General features: G+C 36.5%; 1 protein-coding gene across 1 annotated transcript in view; it reads left to right on the top strand.

The window, feature by feature from the left end:
• LOC311233451 (uncharacterized protein) overlaps positions 1-23,955 on the top strand; it is a gene marked incomplete at its 3' end in the record, with an annotated part of 84,491 nt that overhangs the window by 46,544 nt on the left and 13,992 nt on the right. The window lies entirely within an intron of this gene.

Below are 23,955 nucleotides of genomic sequence, written 5' to 3'. Positions count from 1 at the left end.
ATGACCTTGAAAGATTCAACAAGATAATGAACAAAGAAAAACTGGATTTGGAATTGAAGGAATCTGACACCCAGAAACAAATTGACACACTAGACCAAGAAAAACAAGAATTAGAAAAGGAAAAAGAACAACATGAAAAGCTCAGGAACGAGATGGAGGCAGAGAGGAACGACATTGAAAGATTCAACAAGATAATGAACAAAGAAAAACTGGATTTGGAATTGAAGGAATCTGACACCCAGAAACAAATTGACACACTAGACCAAGAAAAACAAGAAATAGAAAAGGAAAAAGAAAGACTGGACGTGATAAAGGTTGAGCTACAAAAGATATCAGACAACAACGAAATGGTCCTCGATGACATAAGTAAAGAGAAGGAGAGCTTAAATTATTTGGCTGTACATGTTCAAAGTGAAAAGGAAGAACTTGAGAACTTTGAAAAGATTGTTTCCCAGACAAAGAAAGACCAAGAACTCATGGATGATGACATCAAAAGACAAACACAAGAACTGGAATGTTTCAGGGAGGATGTAATGCAAAATAAAGATAAGATTGACGCTTCCATGGAAAGCTTAACTAGAGAGAAAGATCACCTTGAACAAAGGAAGACTTTCATGGACCTTGAGAGGAAAACAATTGATGATGACATTATAAGACAAATGGAGCAATTACAACTAAAAAATGAAGACATGCTAAGACTAAGATCAGCATTGGAACACGAGTGTGATGAACTCAATACAAATAAAGAGAAGTTGGATGCTCATCTTGAACTTACACACAGAGAGAAGGAAGATCTATCAAGATTGAAGTCTGATATAGCATCAAAGACACAAGAACTTGAGAATGAATGGATCCAGAATTCTGTGTTGGAAAAAGAACGACTTGAAAAGCTCAGGAACGAGATGGAGGCAGAGAGAAATGACATTGAAAGATTCAACAAGATAATGAACAAAGAAAAACTGGATTTGGAATTGTTATCTGACACCCAGAAACAAATTGACACACTAGACCAAGAAAAACAAGAAATAGAAAAGGAAAAAGAAAGACTGGATGTGATAAAGATTGAGCTACAAAATACATCAGGCAACAACGAAATGGTCCTCGATGACATAAGTAAAGAGAAAGAGAGCCTAAATTATTTGGCCGTACAGCTTCAAAGTGAAAAGGAAGAACTTGAGAACTTTGACATTATTGTTTCCCAGAAAAAGAAAGACCAAGAACTCATGGATGATGACATCAAAAGACAAACACAAGAACTGGAATGTTTCAGGAAGGATGTAATGCAGAAGAAAGACGAGATTGACGCTTCCATGGAAAGCTTAACTAGAGAGAAAGATCACCTTGAACAAAGGAAGACTTTCATGGACCGGGAGAGGAAAACAATTGATGATGACATTATAAGACAAATGGAGCAATTACAACAAAAAAATGAAGACATGCAAAGACTAAGATCAGCATTGGAACACGAGTGTGATGATCTCAATACAAAGAAAGAGAAGTTGGATGCTCATCTTGAACTTACACACAGAGAGAAGGAAGATCTATCAATATTGAAGTCTGATATAGCATCAAAGACACAAGAACTTGAGAATGAATGGATCCAGAATTCTGTGTTGGAAAAAGAACGACTTGACAAGCTCAGGAACGAGATGGAGGCAGAGAGAAATGACCTTGATAGATTCAACAAGATAATGAACAAAGAAAAACTGGATTTGGAATTGAAGGAATCTGACACGCAGAAACAAATTGACACACTAGACCAAGAAAAACAAGAAATAAAAAAGGAAAAAGAAAGACTGGATGTGATAAAGATTGAGGTACAAAAGACATCAGACAACAACAAAATGGTCCTCGATGACATAAGTAAAGAGAAGGAGAGCTTAAATTATTTGGCTGTACAGCTTCAAAGTGAAAAGGAAGAACTTGAGAACTTTGAAATAATTGTTTCCCAGAAAAAGAAAGACCAAGAACTCATGGATGATGACATCAAAAGACAAACACAAGAACTGGAATGTTTCAGAAAGGATGTAATGCAAAAGAAAGATGAGATTGACGCTTCCATGGAAAGCTTAACTAGAGAGAAAGATCACCTTGAACAAAGGAAGACTTTCATGGACCGGGAGAGGAAAACAATTGATGATGACATTATAAGACAAATGGAGCAATTACAACTACAAAATGAAGACATGCGAAGAGTAAGATCAGCATTGGAACACAAGTGTGATGAACTCAATACAAAGAAAGAGAAGTTGGATGCTCATCTTGAACTTACACACAGAGAGAAGGAAGATCTATCAAGATTGAAGTCTGATATAGCATCAAAGACACAAGAACTTGAGAATGAATGGATCCAGAATTCTGTGTTGGAAAAAGAACGACTTGAAAAGGTCAGGAACGAGATGGAGGCAGAGAGAAATTACATTGAAAGATTCAACAAGATAATGAACAAAGAAAAACTGGATTTGGAATTGAAGGGATCTGACACCCAGAAACAATTTGACACACTAGACCAAGAAAAACAAGAATTAGAAAAGGAAAAAGAAAGGCTGGACATGATCAAGATTGAGCTACAAAAGACATCAGACAACAATGATATTGTACTTGAGGACATAATTAAAGAGATGGAGAGCTTAAAGGATTTGGCTGTCCAGGTTCAAAATGAAAAGGAAGAACATGAGGATTTAGAAAAGATTGTTGCCCAGAAGAAGAACGAACAAGAACTCATTGATGATGACATCAAAAGACAAACACAAGAACTGCAAAACAGCCACATTCTGGTAATGAAAGAAAAGGATGATCTGGAATGTGTTAGGAAGGATGTAATGCAAAAGAAAGATGAGATTGACGCTTCCATGGAAAGCTTAACTAGAGAGAAAGATCACCTTGAACAAAGGAAGACTTTCATGGACCGGGAGAGGAAAACAATTGATGATGACATTATAAGACAAATGGAGCAATTACAACAAAAAAATGAAGACATGCAAAGACTAAGATCAGCATTGGAACACGAGTGTGATGATCTCAATACAAAGAAAGAGAAGTTGGATGCTCATCTTGAACTTACACACAGAGAGAAGGAAGATCTATCAAGATTGAAGTCTGATATAGCATCAAAGACACAAGAACTTGAGAATGAATGGATCCAGAATTCTGTGTTGGAAAAAGAACGACTTGACAAGCTCAGGAACGAGATGGAGGCAGAGAGAAATGACCTTGATAGATTCAACAAGATAATGAACAAAGAAAAACTGGATTTGGAATTGAAGGAATCTGACACGCAGAAACAAATTGACACACTAGACCAAGAAAAACAAGAAATAAAAAAGGAAAAAGAAAGACTGGATGTGATAAAGATTGAGGTACAAAAGACATCAGACAACAAAAAAATGGTCCTCGATGACATAAGTAAAGAGAAGGAGAGCTTAAATTATTTGGCTGTACAGCTTCAAAGTGAAAAGGAAGAACTTGAGAACTTTGAAATAATTGTTTCCCAGAAAAAGAAAGACCAAGAACTCATGGATGATGACATCAAAAGACAAACACAAGAACTGGAATGTTTCAGAAAGGATGTAATGCAAAAGAAAGATGAGATTGACGCTTCCATGGAAAGCTTAACTAGAGAGAAAGATCACCTTGAACAAAGGAAGACTTTCATGGACCGGGAGAGGAAAACAATTGATGATGACATTATAAGACAAATGGAGCAATTACAACTACAAAATGAAGACATGCGAAGAGTAAGATCAGCATTGGAACACAAGTGTGATGAACTCAATACAAAGAAAGAGAAGTTGGATGCTCATCTTGAACTTACACACAGAGAGAAGGAAGATCTATCAAGATTGAAGTCTGATATAGCATCAAAGACACAAGAACTTGAGAATGAATGGATCCAGAATTCTGTGTTGGAAAAAGAACGACTTGAAACGGTCAGGAACGAGATGGAGGCAGAGAGAAATTACATTGAAAGATTCAACAAGATAATGAACAAAGAAAAACTGGATTTGGAATTGAAGGGATCTGACACCCAGAAACAATTTGACACACTAGACCAAGAAAAACAAGAATTAGAAAAGGAAAAAGAAAGGCTGGACATGATCAAGATTGAGCTACAAAAGACATCAGACAACAATGATATTGTACTTGAGGACATAATTAAAGAGATGGAGAGCTTAAAGGATTTGGCTGTCCAGGTTCAAAATGAAAAGGAAGAACATGAGGATTTAGAAAAGATTGTTGCCCAGAAGAAGAACGAACAAGAACTCATTGATGATGACATCAAAAGACAAACACAAGAACTGCAAAACAGCCACATTCTGGTAATGAAAGAAAAGGATGATCTGGAATGTGTTAGGAAGGATGTAATGCAAAAGAAAGATGAGATTGACGCTTCCATGGAAAGCTTAACTAGAGAGAAAGATCACCTTGAACAAAGGAAGACTTTCATGGACCGGGAGAGGAAAACAATTGATGATGACATTATAAGACAAATGGAGCAATTACAACAAAAAAATGAAGACATGCAAAGACTAAGATCAGCATTGGAACACGAGTGTGATGATCTCAATACAAAGAAAGAGAAGTTGGATGCTCATCTTGAACTTACACACAGAGAGAAGGAAGATCTATCAAGATTGAAGTCTGATATAGCATCAAAGACACAAGAACTTGAGAATGAATGGATCCAGAATTCTGTGTTGGAAAAAGAACGACTTGACAAGCTCAGGAACGAGATGGAGGCAGAGAGAAATGACCTTGATAGATTCAACAAGATAATGAACAAAGAAAAACTGGATTTGGAATTGAAGGAATCTGACACGCAGAAACAAATTGACACACTAGACCAAGAAAAACAAGAAATAAAAAAGGAAAAAGAAAGACTGGATGTGATAAAGATTGAGGTACAAAAGACATCAGACAACAACAAAATGGTCCTCGATGACATAAGTAAAGAGAAGGAGAGCTTAAATTATTTGGCTGTACAGCTTCAAAGTGAAAAGGAAGAACTTGAGAACTTTGAAATAATTGTTTCCCAGAAAAAGAAAGACCAAGAACTCATGGATGATGACATCAAAAGACAAACACAAGAACTGGAATGTTTCAGGAAGGATGTAATGCAAAAGAAAGATGAGATTGACGCTTCCATGGAAAGCTTAACTAGAGAGAAAGATCACCTTGAACAAAGGAATACTTTCATGGACCGGGATAGGAAAACAATTGATGATGACATTATAAGACAAATGGAGCAATTACAACTACAAAATGAAGACATGCGAAGAGTAAGATCAGCATTGGAACACGAGTGTGATGAACTCAATACAAAGAAAGAGAAGTTGGATGCTCATCTTGAACTTACACACAGAGAGAAGGAAGATCTATCAAGATTGAAGTCTGATATAGCATCAAAGACACAAGAACTTGAGAATGAATGGATCCAGAATTCTGTGTTGGAAAAAGAACGACTTGAAAAGGTCAGGAACGAGATGGAGGCAGAGAGAAATTATATTGAAAGATTCAACAAGATAATGAACAAAGAAAAACTGGATTTGGAATTGAAGGGATCTGACACCCAGAAACAATTTGACACACTAGACCAAGAAAAACAAGAATTAGAAAAGGAAAAAGAAAGGCTGGACATGATCAAGATTGAGCTACAAAAGACATCAGACAACAATGATATTGTACTTGAGGACATAATTAAAGAGATGGAGAGCTTAAAGGATTTGGCTGTCCAGGTTCAAAATGAAAAGGAAGAACATGAGGATTTAGAAAATATTGTTGCCCAGAAGAAGAACGAACAAGAACTCATTGATGATGACATCAAAAGACAAACACAAGAACTGCAAAACAGCCACATTCTGGTAATGAAAGAAAAGGATGATCTGGAATGTGTTAGGAAGGATGTAATGCAAAAGAAAGATGAGATTGACGCTTCCATGGAAAGCTTAACTAGAGAGAAAGATCACCTTGAACAAAGGAAGACTTTCATGGACCGGGAGAGGAAAACAATTGATGATGACATTATAAGACAAATGGAGCAATTACAACAAAAAAATGAAGACATGCAAAGACTAAGATCAGCATTGGAACACGAGTGTGATGATCTCAATACAAAGAAAGAGAAGTTGGATGCTCATCTTGAACTTACACACAGAGAGAAGGAAGATCTATCAAGATTGAAGTCTGATATAGCATCAAAGACACAAGAACTTGAGAATGAATGGATCCAGAATTCTGTGTTGGAAAAAGAACAACTTGACAAGCTCAGGAACGAGATGGAGGCAGAGAGAAATTACCTTGATAGATTCAACAAGATAATGAACAAAGAAAAACTGGATTTGGAATTGAAGGAATCTGACACGCAGAAACAAATTGACACACTAGACCAAGAAAAACAAGAAATAAAAAAGGAAAAAGAAAGACTGGATGTGATAAAGATTGAGGTACAAAAGACATCAGACAACAACAAAATGGTCCTCGATGACATAAGTAAAGAGAAGGAGAGCTTAAATTATTTGGCTGTACAGCTTCAAAGTGAAAAGGAAGAACTTGAGAACTTTGAAATAATTGTTTCCCAGAAAAAGAAAGACCAAGAACTCATGGATGATGACATCAAAAGACAAACACAAGAACTGGAATGTTTCAGGAAGGATGTAATGCAAAAGAAAGATGAGATTGACGCTTCCATGGAAAGCTTAACTAGAGAGAAAGATCACCTTGAACAAAGGAAGACTTTCATGGACCGGGAGAGGAAAACAATTGATGATGACATTATAAGACAAATGGAGCAATTACAACTACAAAATGAAGACATGCGAAGAGTAAGATCAGCATTGGAACACGAGTGTGATGAACTCAATACAAAGAAAGAGAAGTTGGATGCTCATCTTGAACTTACACACAGAGAGAAGGAAGATCTATCAAGATTGAAGTCTGATATAGCATCAAAGACACAAGAACTTGAGAATGAATGGATCCAGAATTCTGTGTTGGAAAAAGAACGACTTGAAAAGGTCAGGAACGAGATGGAGGCAGAGAGAAATTACATTGAAAGATTCAACAAGATAATGAACAAAGAAAAACTGGATTTGGAATTGAAGGGATCTGACACCCAGAAACAATTTGACACACTAGACCAAGAAAAACAAGAATTAGAAAAGGAAAAAGAAAGGCTGGACATGATCAAGATTGAGCTACAAAAGACATCAGACAACAATGATATTGTACTTGAGGACATAATTAAAGAGATGCAGAGCTTAAAGGATTTGGCTGTCCAGGTTCAAAATGAAAAGGAAGAACATGAGGATTTAGAAAATATTGTTGCCCAGAAGAAGAACGAACAAGAACTCATTGATGATGACATCAAAAGACAAACACAAGAACTGCAAAACAGCCACATTCTGGTAATGAAAGAAAAGGATGAGCTGGAATGTGTCAGGAAGGATGTAATGCAAAAGAAAGATGAGATTGACGCTTCCATGGAAAGCTTAACTAGAGAGAAAGATCACCTTGAACAAAGGAAGACTTTCATGGACCGGGAGAGGAAAACAATTGATGATGATATTATAAGACAAATGGAGCAATTACAACTACAAAATGAAGACATGCAAATACTAAGATCAGCATTGGAACATGAGTGTGATGAACTCAATACAAAGAAAGAGAAGTTGGATGCTCATTTTGACCTTACACACAGAGAGGAGGAAGATCTATCTAGATTGAAGTCTGATATAGCATCAAAGACACAAGAACTTGAGAATGAATGGATCCAGAATTCTGTGTTGGAAAAAGAACGACTTGAAAAGCTCAGGAACGAGATGGAGGCAGAGAGAAATGACCTTGAAAGATTCAACAAGATAATGAACAAAGAAAAACTGGATTTGGAATTGAAGGTATCTGACACCCAGAAACAAATTGACACACTAGACCAAGAAAAACAAGAAATAGAAAAGGAAAAAGAAAGACTGGATGTGATAAAGATTGAGCTACAAAATACATCAGGCAACAACGAAATGGTACTCGATGACATAAGTAAAGAGAAAGATAGCTTAAATTATTTGGCCGTACAGCTTCAAAGTGAAAAGGAAGAACTTGAGAACTTTGACATTATTGTTACCCAGAAAAAGAAAGACCAAGAACTCATGGATGATGACATCAAAAGACAAACACAAGAACTGGAATGTTTCAGGAAGGATGTAATGCAAAAGAAAGATGAGATTGACGCTTCCATGGAAAGCTTAACTAGAGAGAAAGATCACCTTGAACAAAGGAAGACCTTCATGGACCGGGAGAGGAACACAATTGATGATGACATTATAAGACAAATGGAGCAATTACAACAAAAAAATGAAGACATGCAAAGACTAAGATCAGCATTGGAACACGATTGTGATGAACTCAATACAAAGAAAGAGAAGTTGGATGCTCATCTTGAACTTACACACAGAGAGAAGGAAGATCTATCAAGATTGAAGTCTGATATAGCATCAAAGACACAAGAACTTGAGAATGAATGGATCCAGAATTCTGTGTTGGAAAAAGAACGACTTGAAAAGCTCTGGAACGAGATCGAGGCAGAGAGAAATGACCTTGAAAGATTCAACAAGATAATGAACAAAGAAAAACTGGATTTGGAATTGAAGGAATCTGACACCCAGAAACAATTTGACACACTAGACCAAGAAAAACAAGAATTAGAAAAGGAAAAAGAACGACATGAAAAGCTCAGGAACGAGATGGAGGCAGAGAGGAACGACCTTGAAAGATTCAACAAGATAATGAACAAAGAAAAACTGGATTTGGAATTGAAGGAATCTGACACCCAGAAACAATTTGACACACTAGACCAAGAAAAACAAGAATTAGAAAAGGAAAAAGAACGACATGAAAAGCTCAGGAACGAGATGGAGGCAGAGAGGAACAACCTTGAAAGATTCAACAAGATAATGAACAAAGAAAAACTGGATTTGGAATTGAAGGAATCTGACACCCAGAAACAAATTGACACACTAGACCAAGAAAAACAAGAAATAGAAAAGGAAAAAGAAAGACTGGACGTGATAAAGGTTGAGCTACAAAAGATATCAGACAACAACGAAATGGTCCTCGATGACATAAGTAAAGAGAAGGAGAGCTTAAATTATTTGGCTGTACATGTTCAAAGTGAAAAGGAAGAACTTGAGAACTTTGAAATAATTGTTTCCCAGAAAAAGAAAGACCAAGAACTCATGGATGATGACATCAAAAGACAAACACAAGAACTGGAATGTTTCAGGAAGGATGTAATGCAAAAGAAAGATGAGATTGACGCTTCCATGGAAAGCTTAACTAGAGAGAAAGATCACCTTGAACAAAGGAAGACTTTCATGGACCGGGAGAGGAAAACAATTGATGATGACATTATAAGACAAATGGAGCAATTACAACTACAAAATGAAGACATGCGAAGAGTAAGATCAGCATTGGAACACGAGTGTGATGAACTCAATACAAAGAAAGAGAAGTTGGATGCTCATCTTGAACTTACACACAGAGAGAAGGAAGATCTATCAAGATTGAAGTCTGATATAGCATCAAAGACACAAGAACTTGAGAATGAATGGATCCAGAATTCTGTGTTGGAAAAAGAACGACTTGAAAAGGTCAGGAACGAGATGGAGGCAGAGAGAAATTACATTGAAAGATTCAACAAGATAATGAACAAAGAAAAACTGGATTTGGAATTGAAGGGATCTGACACCCAGAAACAATTTGACACACTAGACCAAGAAAAACAAGAATTAGAAAAGGAAAAAGAAAGGCTGGACATGATCAAGATTGAGCTACAAAAGACATCAGACAACAATGATATTGTACTTGAGGACATAATTAAAGAGATGCAGAGCTTAAAGGATTTGGCTGTCCAGGTTCAAAATGAAAAGGAAGAACATGAGGATTTAGAAAATATTGTTGCCCAGAAGAAGAACGAACAAGAACTCATTGATGATGACATCAAAAGACAAACACAAGAACTGCAAAACAGCCACATTCTGGTAATGAAAGAAAAGGATGAGCTGGAATGTGTCAGGAAGGATGTAATGCAAAAGAAAGATGAGATTGACGCTTCCATGGAAAGCTTAACTAGAGAGAAAGATCACCTTGAACAAAGGAAGACTTTCATGGACCGGGAGAGGAAAACAATTGATGATGATATTATAAGACAAATGGAGCAATTACAACTACAAAATGAAGACATGCAAATACTAAGATCAGCATTGGAACATGAGTGTGATGAACTCAATACAAAGAAAGAGAAGTTGGATGCTCATTTTGACCTTACACACAGAGAGGAGGAAGATCTATCTAGATTGAAGTCTGATATAGCATCAAAGACACAAGAACTTGAGAATGAATGGATCCAGAATTCTGTGTTGGAAAAAGAACGACTTGAAAAGCTCAGGAACGAGATGGAGGCAGAGAGAAATGACCTTGAAAGATTCAACAAGATAATGAACAAAGAAAAACTGGATTTGGAATTGAAGGTATCTGACACCCAGAAACAAATTGACACACTAGACCAAGAAAAACAAGAAATAGAAAAGGAAAAAGAAAGACTGGATGTGATAAAGATTGAGCTACAAAATACATCAGGCAACAACGAAATGGTACTCGATGACATAAGTAAAGAGAAAGATAGCTTAAATTATTTGGCCGTACAGCTTCAAAGTGAAAAGGAAGAACTTGAGAACTTTGACATTATTGTTACCCAGAAAAAGAAAGACCAAGAACTCATGGATGATGACATCAAAAGACAAACACAAGAACTGGAATGTTTCAGGAAGGATGTAATGCAAAAGAAAGATGAGATTGACGCTTCCATGGAAAGCTTAACTAGAGAGAAAGATCACCTTGAACAAAGGAAGACCTTCATGGACCGGGAGAGGAACACAATTGATGATGACATTATAAGACAAATGGAGCAATTACAACAAAAAAATGAAGACATGCAAAGACTAAGATCAGCATTGGAACACGATTGTGATGAACTCAATACAAAGAAAGAGAAGTTGGATGCTCATCTTGAACTTACACACAGAGAGAAGGAAGATCTATCAAGATTGAAGTCTGATATAGCATCAAAGACACAAGAACTTGAGAATGAATGGATCCAGAATTCTGTGTTGGAAAAAGAACGACTTGAAAAGCTCTGGAACGAGATCGAGGCAGAGAGAAATGACCTTGAAAGATTCAACAAGATAATGAACAAAGAAAAACTGGATTTGGAATTGAAGGAATCTGACACCCAGAAACAATTTGACACACTAGACCAAGAAAAACAAGAATTAGAAAAGGAAAAAGAACGACATGAAAAGCTCAGGAACGAGATGGAGGCAGAGAGGAACGACCTTGAAAGATTCAACAAGATAATGAACAAAGAAAAACTGGATTTGGAATTGAAGGAATCTGACACCCAGAAACAATTTGACACACTAGACCAAGAAAAACAAGAATTAGAAAAGGAAAAAGAACGACATGAAAAGCTCAGGAACGAGATGGAGGCAGAGAGGAACAACCTTGAAAGATTCAACAAGATAATGAACAAAGAAAAACTGGATTTGGAATTGAAGGAATCTGACACCCAGAAACAAATTGACACACTAGACCAAGAAAAACAAGAAATAGAAAAGGAAAAAGAAAGACTGGACGTGATAAAGGTTGAGCTACAAAAGATATCAGACAACAACGAAATGGTCCTCGATGACATAAGTAAAGAGAAGGAGAGCTTAAATTATTTGGCTGTACATGTTCAAAGTGAAAAGGAAGAACTTGAGAACTTTGAAAAGATTGTTTCCCAGAAAAAGAAAGACCAAGGACTCATGGATGATGACATCAAAAGACAAACACAAGAACTGGAATGTTTCAGGAAGGATGTAATGCAAAAGAAAGATGAGATTGACGCTTCCATGGAAAGCTTAACTAGAGAGAAAGATCACCTTGAACAAAGGAAGACCTTCATGGACCGGGAGAGGAAAACAATTGATGATGACATTATAAGACAAATGGAGCAATTACAACAAAAAAATGAAGACATGCAAAGACTAAGATCAGCATTGGAACACGAGTGTGATGAACTCAATACAAAGAAAGAGAAGTTGGATGCTCATCTTGAACTTACACACAGAGAGAAGGAAGATCTATCAAGATTGAAGTCTGATATAGCATCAACGACACAAGAACTTGAGAATGAATGGATCCAGAATTCTGTGTTGGAAAAAGAACGACTTGAAAAGCTTAGGAACGAGATGGAGGCAGAGAGAAATGACCTTGAAAGATTCAACAAGATAATGAACAAAGAAAAACTGGATTTGGAATTGAAGGAATCTGACACCCAGAAACAATTTGACACACTAGACCAAGAAAAACAAGAATTAGAAAAGGAAAAAGAACGACATGAAAAGCTCAGGAACGAGATGGAGGCAGAGAGAAATGACCTTGATAGATTCAACAAGATAATGAACAAAGAAAAACTGGATTTGGAATTGAAGGAATCTGACACGCAGAAACAAATTGACACGCTAGACCAAGAAAAACAAGAAATAAAAAAGGAAAAAGAAAGACTGGATGTGATAAAGATTGAGCTACAAAATACATCAGGCAACAACAAAATGGTCCTCGATGACATAAGTAAAGAGAAAGAGAGCTTAAATTATTTGGCTGTACAGCTTCAAAGTGAAAAGGAAGAACTTGAGAACTTTGAAATAATTGTTTCCCAGAAAAAGAAAGACCAAGAACTCATGGATGATGACATCAAAAGACAAACACAAGAACTGGAATGTTTCAGGAAGGATGTAATGCAAAAGAAAGATGAGATTGACGCTTCCGTGGAAAGCTTAACTAGAGAGAAAGATCACCTTGAACAAAGGAAGACTTTCATGGATTGGGAGAGGAAAACAATTGATGATGACATTATAAGACAAATGGAGCAATTACAACTAAAAAATGAAGACATGCAAAGACTAAGATCAGCATTGGAACACGATTGTGATGAACTCAATACAAAGAAAGAGAAGTTGGATGCTCATCTTGAACTTACACACAGAGAGAAGGAAGATCTATCAAGATTGAAGTCTGATATAGCATCAAAGACACAAGAACTTGAGAATGAATGGATCCAGAATTCTGTGTTGGAAAAAGAACGACTTGAAAAGCTCTGGAACGAGATCGAGGCAGAGAGAAATTACCTTGAAAGATTCAACAAGATAATGAACAAAGAAAAACTGGATTTGGAATTGAAGGAATCTGACACCCAGAAGCAATTTGACACACTAGACCAAGAAAAACAAGAATTAGAAAACGAAAAAGAACGACATGAAAAGCTCAGGAACGAGATGGAGGCAGAGAGGAACGACCTTGAAAGATTCAACAAGATAATGAACAAAGAAAAACTGGATTTGGAATTGAAGGAATCTGACACCCAGAAACAATTTGACACACTAGACCAAGAAAAACAAGAATTAGAAAAGGAAAAAGAACGACATGAAAAGCTCAGGAACGAGATGGAGGCAGAGAGGAACAACCTTGAAAGATTCAACAAGATAATGAACAAAGAAAAACTGGATTTGGAATTGAAGGAATCTGACACCCAGAAACAAATTGACACACTAGACCAAGAAAAACAAGAAATAGAAAAGGAAAAAGAAAGACTGGACGTGATAAAGGTTGAGCTACAAAAGATATCAGACAACAACGAAATGGTCCTCGATGACATAAGTAAAGAGAAGAAGAGCTTAAATTATTTGGCTGTACATGTTCAAAGTGAAAAGGAAGAACTTGAGAACTTTGAAAAGATTGTTTCCCAGAAAAAGAAAGACCAAGGACTCATGGATGATGACATCAAAAGACAAACACAAGAACTGGAATGTTTCAGGAAGGATGTAATGCAAAAGAAAGATGAGATTGACGCTTCCATGGAAAGCTTAACTAGAGAGAAAGATCACCTTGAACAAAGGAAGACCTTCATGGACCGGGAGAGGAAAACAATTGATGATGACATTATAAGACAAATGGAGCAATTACAACAAAAAAATGAAGACATGCAAAGACTAAGATCAGCATTGGAACACGAGTGTGATGAACTCAATACAAAGAAAGAGAAGTTGGATGCTCATCTTGAACTTACACACAGAGAGAAGGAAGATCTATCAAGATTAAAGTCTGATATAGCATCAAAGACACAAGAACTTGAGAATGAATGGATCCAGAATTCTGTGTTGGAAAAAGAACGACTTGAAAAGCTCTGGAACGAGATCGAGGCAGAGAGAAATGACCTTGAAAGATTCAACAAGATAATGAACAAAGAAAAACTGGATTTGGAATTGAAGGAATCTGACACCCAGAAACAATTTGACACACTAGACCAAGAAAAACAAGAATTAGAAAAGGAAAAAGAACGACATGAAAAGCTCAGGAACGAGATGGAGGCAGAGAGGAACAACCTTGAAAGATTCAACAAGATAATGAACAAAGAAAAACTGGATTTGGAATTGAAGGAATCTGACACCCAGAAACAAATTGACACACTAGACCAAGAAAAACAAGAAATAGAAAAGGAAAAAGAAAGACTGGACGTGATAAAGGTTGAGCTACGAAAGATATCAGACAACAACGAAATGGTCCTCAATGACATAAGTAAAGAGAAGGAGAGCTTAAATTATTTGGCTGTACATATTCAAAGTGAAAAGGAAGAACTTGAGAACTTTGAAAAGATTGTTTCCCAGACAAAGAAAGACCAAGAACTCATGGATGATGACATCAAAAGACAAACACAAGAACTGGAATGTTTCAGGGAGGATGTAATGCAAAAGAAAGATGAGATTGACGCTTCCATGGAAAGCTTAACTAGAGAGAAAGATCACCTTGAACAAAGGAAGACTTTCATGGACCTTGAGAGGAAAACAATTGATGATGACATTATAAGACAAATGGAGCAATTACAACTAAAAAATGAAGACATGCAAAGACTAAGATCAGCATTGGAACACGAGTGTGATGAACTCAATACAAAGAAAGAGAAGTTGGATGCTCATCTTGAACTTACACACAGAGAGAAGGAAGATCTATCAAGATTGAAGTCTGATATAGCATCAAAGACACAAGAACTTGAGAATGAATGGATCCAGAATTCTGTGTTGGAAAAAGAACGACTTGAAAAGCGCTGGAACGAGATTGAGGCAGAGAGAAATGACCTTGAAAGATTCAACAAGATAATGAACAAAGAAAAACTGGATTTGGAATTGAAGGAATCTGACACCCAGAAACAATTTGACACACTAGACCAAGAAAAACAAGAATTAGAAAAGGAAAAAGAACGACATGAAAAGCTCAGGAACGAGATGGAGGCAGAGAGGAACGACCTTGAAAGATTCAACAAAATAATGAACAAAGAAAAACTGGATTTGGAATTGAAGGAATCTGACACCCAGAAACAAATTGACACACTAGACCAAGAAAAACAAGAAATAGAAAAGGAAAAAGAAAGACTGGACGTGATAAAGGTTGAGCTACAAAAGATATCAGACAACAACGAAATGGTCCTCGATGACATAAGTAAAGAGAAGGAGAGCTTAAATTATTTGGCTGTACATGTTCAAAGTGAAAAGGAAGAACTTGAGAACTTTGAAAAGATTGTTTCCCAGACAAAGAAAGACCAAGAACTCATGGATGATGACATCAAAAGACAAACACAAGAACTGGAATGTTTCAGGGAGGATGTAATGCAAAAGAAAGATGAGATTGACGCTTCCATGGAAAGCTTAACTAGAGAGAAAGATCACCTTGAACAAAGGAAGACTTTCATGGACCTTGAGAGGAAAACAATTGATGATGACATTATAAGACAAATGGAGCAATTACAACTAAAAAATGAAGACATGAAAAGACTAAGATCAGCATTGGAACACAAGTGTAATGAACTCAATACAAAGAAAGAGAAGTTGGATGCTCATCTTGAACTTACACACAGAGAGAAGGAAGATCTATCAAGATTGAAGTCTGATATAGCATCAAAGACACAAGAACTTGAGAATGAATGGATCCAGAATTCTGTGTTGGAAAAAGAACGATTTGAAAAGCTCTGGAACGAGATCGAGGCAGAGAGAAATGACCTTGAAAGATTCAACAAGATAATGAACAAAGAAAAACTGGATTTGGAATTGAAGGAATCTGACACCCAGAAACAATTTGACACACTAGACCAAGAAAAACAAGAATTAGAAAAGGAAAAAGAACGACATGAAAAGCTCAGGAACGAGATGGAGGCAGAGAGGAACGACCTTGAAAGATTCAACAAAATAATGAACAAAGAAAAACTGGATTTGGAATTGAAGGAATCTGACACCCAGAAACAAATTGACACACTAGACCAAGAAAAACAAGAAATAGAAAAGGAAAAAGAAAGACTGGACGTGATAAAGGTTGAGCTACAAAAGATATCAGACAACAACGAAATGGTCCTCGATGACATAAGTAAAGAGAAGGAGAGCTTAAATTATTTGGCTGTACATGTTCAAAGTGAAAAGGAAGAACTTGAGAACTTTGAAAAGATTGTTTCCCAGAAAAAGAAAGACCAAGGACTCATGGATGATGACATCAAAAGACAAACACAAGAACTGGAATGTTTCAGGGAGGATGTAATGCAAAAGAAAGATGAGATTGACGCTTCCATGGAAAGCTTAACTAGAGAGAAAGATCACCTTGAACAAAGGAAGACTTTCATGGACCTTGAGAGGAAAACAATTGATGATGACATTATAAGACAAATGGAGCAATTACAACAAAAAAATGAAGACATGAAAAGACTAAGATCAGCATTGGAACACGAGTGTGATGAACTCAATACAAAGAAAGAGAAGTTGGATGCTCATCTTGAACTTACACACAGAGAGAAGGAAGATCTATCAAGATTGAAGTCTGATATAGCATCAAAGACACAAGAACTTGAGAATGAATGGATCCAGAATTCTGTGTTGGAAAAAGAACGACTTAAAAAGCTTAGGAACGAGATGGAGGCAGAGAGAAATGACCTTGAAAGATTCAACAAGATAAAGAACAAAGAAAAACTGGATTTGGAATTGAAGGAATCTGACACCCAGAAACAATTTGACACACTAGACCAAGAAAAACAAGAATTAGAAAAGGAAAAAGAACGACATGAAAAGCTCAGGAACGAGATGGAGGCAGAGAGGAATGACCTTGAAAGATTCAACAAGATAATGAACAAAGAAAAACTGGACTTGGAATTGAAGGAATCTGACACCCAGAAACAAATCGACACACTAGACCAAGAAAAACAAGAAATAGAAAAGGAAAAAGAAAGACTGGATGTGATAAAGGTTGAGCTACAAAAGATATCAGACAACAACAAAATGGTCCTCGATGACATAAGTAAAGAGAAGGAGAGCTTAAATTATTTGGCTGTACATGTTCAAAGTGAAAAGGAAGAACTTGAGAACTTTGAAAAGATTGTTTCCCAGAAAAAGAAAGACCAAGGACTCATGGATGATGACATCAAAAGACAAACACAAGAACTGGAATGTTTCAAGAAGGATGTAATGCAAAAGAAAGATGAGATTGACGCTTCCATGGAAAGCTTAACTAGAGAGAAAGATCACCTTGAACAAAGGAAGACCTTCATGGACCGGGAGAGGAAAACAATTGATGATGACATTATAAGACAAATGGAGCAATTACAACAAAAAAATGAAGACATGCAAAGACTAAGATCAGCATTGGAACATGAGTGTGATGAACTCAATACAAAGAAAGAGAAGTTGGATGCTCATCTTGAACTTACACACAGAGAGAAGGAAGATCTATCAAGATTGAAGTCTGATATAGCATCAAAGACACAAGAACTTGAGAATGAATGGATCCAGAATTCTGTGTTGGAAAAAGAACGACTTGAAAAGCTCAGGAACGAGATGCAGGCAGAGAGAAATGACCTTGAAAGATTCAACAAGATAATGAACAAAGAAAAACTGGATTTGGAATTGAAGGAATCTGACACCCAGAAACAAATTGACACACTAGACCAAGAAAAACAAGAAATAGAAAAGGAAAAAGAAAGACTGGATGTGATAAAGATTGAGCTACAAAATACATCAGGCAACAACGAAATGGTCCTCGATGACATAAGTAAAGAGAAAGAGAGCTTAAATTATTTGGCTGTACAGCTTCAAAGTGAAAAGGAAGAACTTGAGAACTTTGACATTATTGTTTCCCAGAAAAAGAAAGACCAAGAACTCATGGATGATTACATCAAAAGACAAACACAAGAACTGGAATGTTTCAGGAAGGATGTAATGCAAAAGAAAGATGAGATTGACGCTTCCATGGAAAGCTTAACTAGAGAGAAAGATCACCTTGAACAAAGGAAGACTTTCATGGACCTTGAGAGGAAAACAATTGATGATGACATTATAAGACAAATGGAGCAATTACAACTAAAAAATGAAGACATGCAAAGACTAAGATCAGCATTGGAACACGAGTGTGATGAACTCAATACAAAGAAAGAGAAGTTGGATGCTCATCTTGAACTTACACACAGAGAGAAGGAAGATCTATCAAGATTGAAGTCTGATATAGCATCAAAGACACAAGAACTTGAGAATGAATGGATCCAGAATTCTGTGTTGGAAAAAGAACGGCTTGAAAAGCTCTGGAACGAGATCGAGGCAGAGAGAAATGACCTTGAAAGATTCAACAAGATAATGAACAAAGAAAAACTGGATTTGGAATTGAAGGAATCTGACACCCAGAAACAATTTGACACACTAGACCAAGAAAAACAAGAATTAGAAAAGGAAAAAGAACGACATGAAAGGCTCAGGAACGAGATGGAGGCAGAGAGGAACGACCTTGAAAGATTCAACAAGATAATGAACAAAGAAAAACTGGATTTGGAATTGAAGGAATCTGACACCCAGAAACAAATTAACACACTAGACCAAGAAAAACAAGAAATAGAAAAGGAAAAAGAAAGACTGGACGTGATAAAGGTTGAGCTACAAAAGATATCAGACAACAACGAAATGGTCCTCGATGACATAAGTAAAGAGAAGGAGAGCTTAAATTATTTGGCTGTACATGTTCAAAGTGAAAAGGAAGAACTTGAGAACTTTGAAAAGATTGTTTCCCAGACAAAGAAAGCCCAAGAACTCATGGATGATGACATCAAAAGACAAACACAAGAACTGGAATGTTTCAGGGAGGATGTAATGCAAAAGAAAAATGAGATTGACGCTTCCATGGAAAGCTTAACTAGAGAAAAAGATCACCTTGAAGAAAGGAAGACTTTCATGGACCTTGAGAGGAAAACAATTGATGATGACATTATAAGACAAATGGAGCAATTACAACTAAAAAATGAAGACATGCAAAGACTAAGATCAGCATTGCAACACGAGTGTGATGAACTCAATACAAAGAAAGAGAAGTTGGATGCTCATCTTGAACTTACACACAGAGAGAAGGAAGATCTATCAAGATTGAAGTCTGATATAGCATCAAAGACACAAGAACTTGAGAATGAATGGATCCAGAATTCTGTGTTGGAAAAAGAACGACTTGAAAAGCTCTGGAACGAGATCGAGGCAGAGAGAAATGACCTTGAAAGATTCAACAAGATAATGAACAAAGAAAAACTGGATTTGGAATTGAAGGAATCTGACACCCAGAAACAATTTGACACACTAGACCAAGAAAAACAAGAATTAGAAAAGGAAAAAGAACGACATGAAAAGCTCAGGAACGAGATGGAGGCAGAGAGGAACGACCTTGAAAGATTCAACAAGATAATGAACAAAGAAAAACTGGATTTGGAATTGAAGGAATCTGACACCCAGAAACAAATTGACACACTAGACCAAGAAAAACAAGAAATAGAAAAGGAAAAAGAAAGACTGGACGTGATAAAGGTTGAGCTACAAAAGATATCAGACAACAACGAAATGGTCCTCGATGACATAAGTAAAGAGAAGGAGAGCTTAAATTATTTGACTGTACATGTTCAAAGTGAAAAGGAAGAACTTGAGAACTTTGAAAAGATTGTTTCCCAGACAAAGAAAGACCAAGAACTCATGGATGATGACATCAAAAGACAAACACAAGAACTGGAATGTTTCAGGAAGGATGTAATGCAAAAGAAAGATGAGATTGACGCTTCCATGGAAAGCTTAACTAGAGAGAAAGATCACCTTGAACAAAGGAAGACTTTCATGGACCTTGAGAGGAAAACAATTGATGATGACATTATAAGACAAATGGAGCAATTACAACTAAAAAATGAAGACATGCAAAGACTAAGATCAGCATTGGAACACGAGTGTGATGAACTCAATACAAAGAAAGAGAAGTTGGATGCTCATCTTGAACTTACACACAGAGAGAAGGAAGATCTATCAAGATTGAAGTCTGATATAGCATCAAAGACACAAGAACTTGAGAATGAATGGATCCAGAATTCTGTGTTGGAAAAAGAACGACTTGAAAAGCTCTGGAACGAGATTGAGGCAGAGAGAAATGACCTTGAAAGATTCAACAAGATAATGAACAAAGAAAAACTGGATTTGGAATTGAAGGAATCTGACACCCAGAAACAATTTGACACACTAGACCAAGAAAAACAAGAATTAGAAAAGGAAAAAGAACGACATGAAAAGCTCAGGAACGAGATGGAGGCAGAGAGGAACGACCTTGAAAGATTCAACAAGATAATGAACAAAGAAAAACTGGATTTGGAATTGAAGGAATCTGACACCCAGAAACAAATTGACACACTAGACCAAGAAAAACAAAAAATAGAAAAGGAAAAAGAAAGACTGGACGTGATAAAGGTTGAGCTACAAAAGATATCAGACAACAACGAAATGGTCCTCGATGACATAAGTAAAGAGAAGGAGAGCTTAAATTATTTGGCTGTACATGTTCAAAGTGAAAAGGAAGAACTTGAGAACTTTGAAAAGATTGTTTCCCAGACAAAGAAAGACCAAGAACTCATGGATGATGACATCAAAAGACAAACACAAGAACTGGAATGTTTCAGGGAGGATGTAATGCAAAAGAAAGATGATATTGATGCTTCCATGGAAAGCTTAACTAGAGAGAAATATCACCTTGAACAAAGGAAGACTTTCATGGACCTTGAGAGGAAAACAATTGATGATGACATTATAAGACAAATGGAGCAATTACAACAAAAAACTGAAGACATGCAAAGACTAAGATCAGCATTGGAACACAAGTGTGATGAACTCAATACAAAGAAAGAGAAGTTGGATGCTCATCTTGAACTTACACAGAGAGAGAAGGAAGAGCTATCAAGATTGAAGTCTGATATAGCATCAAAGACACAAGAACTTGAGAATGAATGGATCCAGAATTCTGTGTTGGAAAAAGAACGACTTGAAAAGCACAGGAACGAGATGGAGGCAGAGAGAAATGACCTTGATAGATTCAACAAGATAATGAACAAAGAAAAACTGGATTTGGAATTGAAGGAATCTGACATCCAGAAACAAATTGACACACTAGACCAAGAAAAACAAGAATTAGAAAAGGAAAAAGAAAGAATGGATGTGATAAAGATTGAGCTACAAAATACATCAGGCAACAACGAAATGGTCCTCGATGACATAAGTAAAGAGAAAGAGAGCTTAAATTATTTGGCTGTACAGCTTCAAAGTGAAAAGGAAGAACTTGAGAACTTTGACATTATTGTTTCCCAGAAAAAGAAAGACCAAGAACTCATGGATGATGACATCAAAAGACAAACACAAGAACTGGAATGTTTCAGGAAGGATGTAATGCAAAAGAAAGATGAGATTGACGCTTCCATGGAAAGCTTAACTAGAGAGAAAGATCACCTTGAACAAAGGAAGACCTTCATGGACCGGGAGAGGAAAACAATTGATGATGACATTATAAGACAAATGGAGCAATTACAACAAAAAAATGAAGACATGCAAAGACTAAGATCAGCATTGGAACATGAGTGTGATGAACTCAATACAAAGAAAGAGAAGTTGGATGCTCATCTTGAACTTACACACAGAGAGAAGGAAGATCTATCAAGATTGAAGTCTGATATAGCATCAAAGACACAAGAACTTGAGAATGAATGGATCCAGAATTCTGTGTTGGAAAAAGAACGACTTGAAAAGCTCAGGAACGAGATGCAGGCAGAGAGAAATGACCTTGAAAGATTCAACAAGATAATGAACAAAGAAAAACTGGATTTGGAATTGAAGGAATCTGACACCCAGAAACAAATTGACACACTAGACCAAGAAAAACAAGAAATAGAAAAGGAAAAAGAAAGACTGGATGTGATAAAGATTGAGCTACAAAATACATCAGGCAACAACGAAATGGTCCTCGATGACATAAGTAAAGAGAAAGAGAGCTTAAATTATTTGGCTGTACAGCTTCAAAGTGAAAAGGAAGAACTTGAGAACTTTGACATTATTGTTTCCCAGAAAAAGAAAGACCAAGAACTCATGGATGATTACATCAAAAGACAAACACAAGAACTGGAATGTTTCAGGAAGGATGTAATGCAAAAGAAAGATGAGATTGATGCTTCCATGGAAAGCTTAACTAGAGAGAAAGATCACCTTGAACAAAGGAAGACTTTCATGGACCTTGAGAGGAAAACAATTGATGATGACATTATAAGACAAATGGAGCAATTACAACTAAAAAATGAAGACATGCAAAGACTAAGATCAGCATTGGAACACGAGTGTGATGAACTCAATACAAAGAAAGAGAAGTTGGATGCTCATCTTGAACTTACACACAGAGAGAAGGAAGATCTATCAAGATTGAAGTCTGATATAGCATCAAAGACACAAGAACTTGAGAATGAATGGATCCAGAATTCTGTGTTGGAAAAAGAACGGCTTGAAAAGCTCTGGAACGAGATCGAGGCAGAGAGAAATGACCTTGAAAGATTCAACAAGATAATGAACAAAGAAAAACTGGATTTGGAATTGAAGGAATCTGACACCCAGAAACAATTTGACACACTAGACCAAGAAAAACAAGAATTAGAAAAGGAAAAAGAACGACATGAAAGGCTCAGGAACGAGATGGAGGCAGAGAGGAACGACCTTGAAAGATTCAACAAGATAATGAACAAAGAAAAACTGGATTTGGAATTGAAGGAATCTGACACCCAGAAACAAATTAACACACTAGACCAAGAAAAACAAGAAATAGAAAAGGAAAAAGAAAGACTGGACGTGATAAAGGTTGAGCTACAAAAGATATCAGACAACAACGAAATGGTCCTCGATGACATAAGTAAAGAGAAGGAGAGCTTAAATTATTTGGCTGTACATGTTCAAAGTGAAAAGGAAGAACTTGAGAACTTTGAAAAGATTGTTTCCCAGACAAAGAAAGCCCAAGAACTCATGGATGATGACATCAAAAGACAAACACAAGAACTGGAATGTTTCAGGGAGGATGTAATGCAAAAGAAAAATGAGATTGACGCTTCCATGGAAAGCTTAACTAGAGAAAAAGATCACCTTGAAGAAAGGAAGACTTTCATGGACCTTGAGAGGAAAACAATTGATGATGACATTATAAGACAAATGGAGCAATTACAACTAAAAAATGAAGACATGCAAAGACTAAGATCAGCATTGCAACACGAGTGTGATGAACTCAATACAAAGAAAGAGAAGTTGGATGCTCATCTTGAACTTACACACAGAGAGAAGGAAGATCTATCAAGATTGAAGTCTGATATAGCATCAAAGACACAAGAACTTGAGAATGAATGGATCCAGAATTCTGTGTTGGAAAAAGAACGACTTGAAAAGCTCTGGAACGAGATCGAGGCAGAGAGAAATGACCTTGAAAGATTCAACAAGATAATGAACAAAGAAAAACTGGATTTGGAATTGAAGG

The sequence above is a fragment of the Notolepis coatsorum genome, assembly GCF_963971535.1.
Source record: "Notolepis coatsorum genome assembly, chromosome: 8".
Taxonomy (NCBI): domain Eukaryota; kingdom Metazoa; phylum Chordata; class Actinopteri; order Aulopiformes; family Paralepididae; genus Notolepis; species Notolepis coatsorum.
The sequence above is the reverse complement of the archived record's forward strand: the minus strand, read 5'-3'. Positions and strand labels throughout refer to the sequence as shown.